This window comes from Desmodus rotundus, chromosome 2 (genome assembly GCF_022682495.2).
Source record: "Desmodus rotundus isolate HL8 chromosome 2, HLdesRot8A.1, whole genome shotgun sequence".
NCBI classification, from domain to species: Eukaryota; Metazoa; Chordata; class Mammalia; order Chiroptera; family Phyllostomidae; genus Desmodus; species Desmodus rotundus.
The window spans coordinates 140073145-140079650 of NC_071388.1; the positions used below are offsets into that span (position 1 = coordinate 140073145).

Consider the following 6506-nt stretch of genomic DNA (forward strand, 5'->3'; position numbering starts at 1 on the left):
TACATATAAGTTCTTTGACTTCTACATTTCCGATTCTTAACCTCCCCCTGTCTATTTTCTACCTACCATTTATGCTACTTATTCCCTGGACCTTTTCCCCCAAATCTCTCCCCACCTCCCCACTGATTACCCTCCATGTGATCTCCATTTCTGTAATTCTGATTCTGTTCCTGTTCTAGTTGTTTGCTTACTTTGTTCTTTTCAGGTTAGGTTCTTGATAGTTGTGAGTTTGTTGTCATTTTACTGTTCATAGTTTTGATCTTTTTCTTAGTAAGTCCCTTTAACATTTCATATGATAAGGGCTTGGTGATGATGAACTCCTTTAACTTGACCTTATCTGGGAAGCACTTTATCTGCTCTTCCATTCTAAATGATAGTTTTCCTGGATAGAGTAATCTTGGATGTAGGTCCTTGTCTTTCATAACTTTGAGTACTTCTTTCTAGCCCCTTCTTGCCTGTAAGTTTCTTTTGAGAAATCAGCTGATAGTCTAATGGGAACTCTTTTGTAGGTAACTGTCACCTTTCCTCTTGCTGCTTTTAAGATTCTCCCCTTATCTTTAATCTTGGGTAATGTAATTATGATGTGCCTTGGTGTGTGCTTCCTCTGGTCCAACTTCTTTGGAACTCTCTGGGCTTCCTGGACTTTCTGGAAGTCTATTTCCTTTACCAAATTAGGGAACTTCTCCTTCATTATATTTTCAAATAAGTTTTACATTTCTTGGTCTTCCTATTCTCCTTCTGGCTCCCCTATGATTCAGATGTTGGAACATTTAAGGTTGTCCTGGAGATTCCTAAGCCTCTCCTTATTTTTTGAATTCTTGTTTCTTCATTCTGTTCTGGTTGAATGTTTCTTTCTTCCTTCTGCTCCAAACCGTTGATTTGAGTCCCGGTTTCCTTCACGTCACTGTTGGTTTCCTGTCCATTTTCCTTTATGTCACTTTTCATAGCCTTCACTTTTTCTTCTGTTTTGTGACCATACTCAACCAATTCTGTGAGCAACCCGATTACCAGCGTTTTGAACTGTGCATCTGATAGGTTAGCTATCTCTTCAACTAAGGTTACTTAGTTGTATTTTGTCTGGAGCTTTGATCTGTTCTTTCATTTGGGCCATTTTTTTTCTTTTGACTCAGCAGCCCTGTTACATAGTAAGGGTTGGAGCCTTATGTGTTCACCAGAGCTGGGCAACCTACCTCACTGCCCTGTGGCACTGTGTGTGTGTGTGGGGGGGGGAGGGTCCAAGAGAGAACAATGCTGCTTTTTCAGCTCTCTGCCAGCTTTCAGTCATTTTTTCCACTACCCACAAGCAATTTGGGCCCTTCTGGTATTGATTCCAGGGTGGGTGGTTTTGTGTAGGTTCTAGGACCTTGTGGGTCTCTCCAACAAACTCTCCTGTGAGGCTGGGAGTTTCTCCCACCACCTCAACCCCCACAGATTTTTTCAATCAGAGGTTTTGAGGTTTTATTTCCCCTCACTGGAACCCTGGGTTGCGTGGTCTGTCTCATTCCCTAGTTATTCCTCCCGGTTTATCTACATACAAATGTGGGACTTCCCACCTCACCTGGTCCACCAGCTGCTGCCTTGCCTGCCCTGGTCCTCTAGCTGTTGTTGCCTTGCTGTGAGTCCTCTCTGCCTAGCTGCCCATCTTCACCCCTCCTACCAGTCTAGATGAGTGTTTCTTCTTTAACTCCTTGGTTGTCAGACTTCCAAACAGTTTGATTTTCTGTCTGTTCTTGTTGTTTTTGCTTTTAAATTTGTTGTTGTCCTTCTTTTGGTTGTGCGAGGAGGCACAGTGTGTCTACCTATGCCTCCATCTTGCCTGGAAGTTGTGGGAACTGACTCTTTTCATTGGGAAAAATCCCTGGTGGTTGTAAGAGAAGCACCCTCCCCCACTACCATGACTACCATGGTCTCCTGGGGATAACGAAAAACAGGGGGAAAAGAAAGGGCCAACTTTCTTCTTAGTATGAGCTAACAGGGCTTTGGGAGTTGAATGCTGGCCACATGGATTTGAGTGCCAGGAAAAGAGGAAGAGACAAAAGAAGTATCTCTGTAGAGACTAAAAGACCTATACTTAGGCAGAAGTTGGAACCTAAGGAGACAGATGGCCCCAGGGAAATAACAGGCTGTGGTAGCTGTGGACTACTAGGACCATGATGGAAGTTGGAACACAAAGTTGGATAAAAGTTTTAAAAATTAATTTTATGTTTTCTTTTTTCATTGTTCTATTATAGTCATCCCAATTTTCCCCTGTTTCTCTTCCCTGCCCCACCACCTACACCCCACTCCCACAGTCAATCCCCACCCTGTTGTCCATGTCTATGGGTAATTTATATATGTTCTTTAACTAGGCCTTTCCACTTCTTTCCTCCCTTATCTCCATCTCCCTTCTCTTCTGGTTACTGTCAGTTTGTTCCTTGTTTCCATGCCTCTGGTTCTAGTTTTCTCATTGTTTGTATTCATTAGATTCATTTTATAAGTGAGATCATATGGTATTTGTCTTTTGCCACCTGACTCATTTCACTTACCCTTATACTCTCCAGTTCCATCTATGCTGTCTATGAAGGCCAGGAGTTACTTCTTTCTTTCTGCTGCATACCATTTCAGTGTGTAAATATACCACAACTTTTTGATCCACTCATTTGCTGATGGGCACTTAGGCTGTTTCCAGCACTTGGCTATTGCAAATAATACTACTATGAACACTGGGGTGCATGGATCTTTTGAATTGGTGTTTCAGGATTCTTAGGGTGTTATCCCAGCAGTGAAATCACTGGATCAAAAGGCAGCCCATTTTGACTTTTTTGAGGAAATTTCCTCTGTTTTCCACAGTGGTTGCATGAGTCTGCATTCCCACCAACAGTGTATTATGGTTCCCTTTTCTCCACAATGGCACCAGCATTTGTTATTTGTTGATTTGTTAATGATGGCCATTCTGACTGGTGTGAGGTGGCATCTTATTGTGGTTTAAATCTGCACCTCTCTGATGTCTAGTGATGTTGAGCATCCTTTCATATGCCTATGGGCCCTCTGTATGTCCTCCTTGGAGACGTGTCTGTTCAGGTCCTTTGTACATTTTTTAATTAGATTGTTTGTCTTCCTGTCATTGAGTTATATGAGTTTTTATATACTTTGGAGATCAAAACCTTGTCTGAGGTATCATTAGCAAATATGTTTTCTCATACAATTGGTTCCCTTTTCATTTTGCCTATGTGTTCTTTAGCTGTGCCGAAGTGTTTTAATTTGTTGTAGTTCCATTTGTTTATTCCTTCCTGTATTTGCTTTTCCCTCGAGTATCTATCCATGAAAACATTGCTGTGTGGAATATCTGAAATTTACTGCTTCTGTTCTCTTGTAGGACTTGTGGTGTCATGGCTTATATTTGTCTTTTATCCATTTTGAGTTTATTCCAGTGTGGTAAATTGGTGGTCTAGATTCATTTTTTTGCATGTTCCATTCCAGATCTCCCAGCACCATTTGTCGAAGAGGCTGTTTTTATTCCATTGTATGCTTCTGCCCCCTTGTCAAATATTAATTGACCATAGAAACTTGGGTTTATTTCTAGGCTCTTTATTCTGTTCCATGGAGCTATGCATCTCTTCTTACACAAGTACCAGACTGTTTGATTACAGTAGCTTTGTAGTATAGTTTAATATCAAGTATTGTGATATCTCCTACATTGTTCTTCTTTCTCAAGATTGCTGCAGCTATTTGGGGTCATTTTTGGTTCAATATACATTTTTGAAATATTTGCTCTAAATCTGTGAAATATGTCATTGGTATTTTGATAAGGATGGTGTTGACTCTATAAACTGCTTTGGGCAGTATGGACATTTTAATGATGTTGATTCTTCCAATCCATGAACACAGTACATGCTTCCATTTGTTTGTATCTTCTTTATTTTCTTTCTTCAGTGTTGTGTAGTTTTCTGAGTACAGGTCTTTTACCTCCTTGGTTAAATTTATTACTAGGTACTTTATTTTTCCTGTTGCTGTAGTAAATGAGATTTCCCCCCCTAGTTTCTGTTCCTGATATTTAATTGTTGGTGTACAAAAATGCCTTTGATTTCTGAATATTGACTTTGTATCCCTCTATTTTGCCAAACTCACTTATTAGGTTGAGTAGTTTTTTGTTTTTGTTTGTTTGTTTTGTTTTTGTGGAGCATATAGGGTTTTCTATGTACACTGTTATGTTGTCTGCAAATAATGACAGTTTTACTTCCTTCTTTCCATTTGGATGCTTTTTATTATTTTTACTTTTCTGATCACTGTGACTAGAACTTCCAATACTATGTTGAATAAAAGTGGTAAAAGTGGACATCCTTTTCTTGTTCCTTATCTTAGAGACAAAGCTTTTAGTGTTTGCCTATGAGTATGATGTTGGCTGTAAATTTCTCATATATGGCCTTTATTATGCTGAGGTATGCTCCCTCTGTTCCCACTTTGCTGAATGTTTTTATCATACATGGTGCTGTATTTTATCAAATGCTTTTTCCACATCTACTGATAATATCATGTGATTTTTGTCTTTCATTTTGTTTATGTGTTGTATTACATTTATTGATTTGTGAATATTATACTATCCTTGCATCCCTGGGATGATTCCCACTTGATCATGGTGTATGATCTTTTTAATGTATTGCTGAATGTTGTTTGCCACTATTTTGTTGAGGGTTTTAGCATCTATGTTCATCAGCAATATTGGCTTGTAGTTTTCCTTCTTTGTTGTGTCTTTACCTGGTTTTGGAATTAGGATAATACGGGCCTTATAAAAAGAGTTTAGGAGTCTTCTGTCTTCTTGAATTTTTTTGGAGTAGTTTGAGAAGGATAGGAATTAGCTCTTCCCTAAACGTTTGATAAAATGTACCTGTGAAGCTGTCTGGTCCAGGGATTTTGTGTACCAGGAGTTTTTTTATTACTACTTCAATATCACTAATTGTTATTGTTTTTTTTTCACACTCTCTGCTTCTTCTTGATTCAGTTTTGGAAGATTATATATTTCTAGAAATTTGTCCATTTCCTCCAGGTTGTTAAATTTCATGGCATATAGTTGTTCATAGTAATTTCTTACAATTCTTTGTATTTCTGTGGCATCAGTTGTAATTTCTCCTCTTTCATTTCTGATTTTATTTATTTGAGTCTTCTCCCTTCTTTTCTCAGTGAGTCTGGTTAAAGGCTTATCAATTTTGTATATCTTTTCAAAGGACTAGCTCCTGGATTTATTCATCCTTTGAATTGTTCTTTTCATCTCTGGGTCATTTAGTTTTGCTCTGATCTTGATTATTTCCTTCCTTCTACTCACTCTGGGCTTTGTTGGTTGTTGTTCCTCTAGATCTTGTAGATGTAGGGTTAGGTTGTTTGAGATTTTTCTATCTTTTTTAGGTAGGCCTATATTGCTATCAACTTCCCTCTCGGGACTCCCTTTTCTGTGTCCCATAGATTTTGAGCTGTTGTGCATTCATTTTCCTCTGTTTCCAGAAACTTTTTTATTTTATCCTTGATCTTATTGTTAACCCATTCATTTCTTCATAGCATGTTATTCAACCTCCATGAATTTGAATGCTTTTGAATTTTATCCTTGAAGTTGGTCTCTACTTTCAAGCCATTGTGATTTGAGAAGATGCTTGATATGATTTCATTTTTCTCGAATTTGTTGAGGCTTGTTTTGTGACCTACCATTTTGTCTATCTTTGAAACTTTTCCATGTGCATTTGAAAAGAATGTATATTTTGCTCTTTGGGGTAAAAGGTTCTGCGTGTGTCAATTAAGTATTTGATCTAGAGTGTTGTCAATGACACAATATCTTTGTTGATTCTTTGCTTGAAAGATCTATCCATTGTTGACAGTGGGGTGTTTAAAATCCCCTAGTATAAGTGTGGTGCTGTCTATATCATTCTTGAATTCCTCCAAGATTTTCCTTTGATATTTGGGTGCTCCTATATTGGTTGCATATATGTTTACAACACTTATATTGTCTTGATGTACTTTTCCCTTGAGTATTATATAGTGTCCTCCTTTGTCTCTTTTTTATGTCCTTTGTTTTGAAACTTATTTTGTCTGATATAAATATTACAACTTCAGCTTTTTTTTTTCAGATCTGAATGCTTGGAATATTTTTTTCCTATGGCTTCACTTTTGGTCTGTGTAGATCTTTAAAATTATGAAATGCTTCACAAATTTGCATGTCATCATTGTGCACAGGCCATGCTAATCTTCTCTTTATCATTCCAATATTAGTATATGTGCTGCCAAAGTGAACACTAACTTTATATTTTCCCTCACTTATACTCAGCCATCAGTAAAAGGTGATTATGCACATGAGGCTTGTCTAGGGTTTTTTGGGGGAAAGGTCAATGGAAGGAGAACAGTTGTGGCAGGTGAGTAAAGATAAAGAATTTGGAACAAGAGATAATCAGAAGAACACAAACTCCTAAGAATTCCTAAGAAATGTTGAACCCCTGGACCTCTCATAGCATGTAGGATAAAGGCTTGAAACATTTCTCTGGGGC

At 38.1% G+C, this 6506-nt stretch overlaps 1 non-coding gene across 1 annotated transcript; it reads right to left on the reverse strand.

The window, feature by feature from the left end:
• Positions 1–6151: 6151 nt before the first annotated feature.
• On the reverse strand, positions 6152–6258 carry LOC112313197 (U6 spliceosomal RNA). Its single transcript, XR_002975662.2, has one exon. It is a non-coding gene; the product is annotated as a U6 spliceosomal RNA (small nuclear RNA).
• Between the last annotated feature and the right edge of the window lie 248 nt (positions 6259–6506).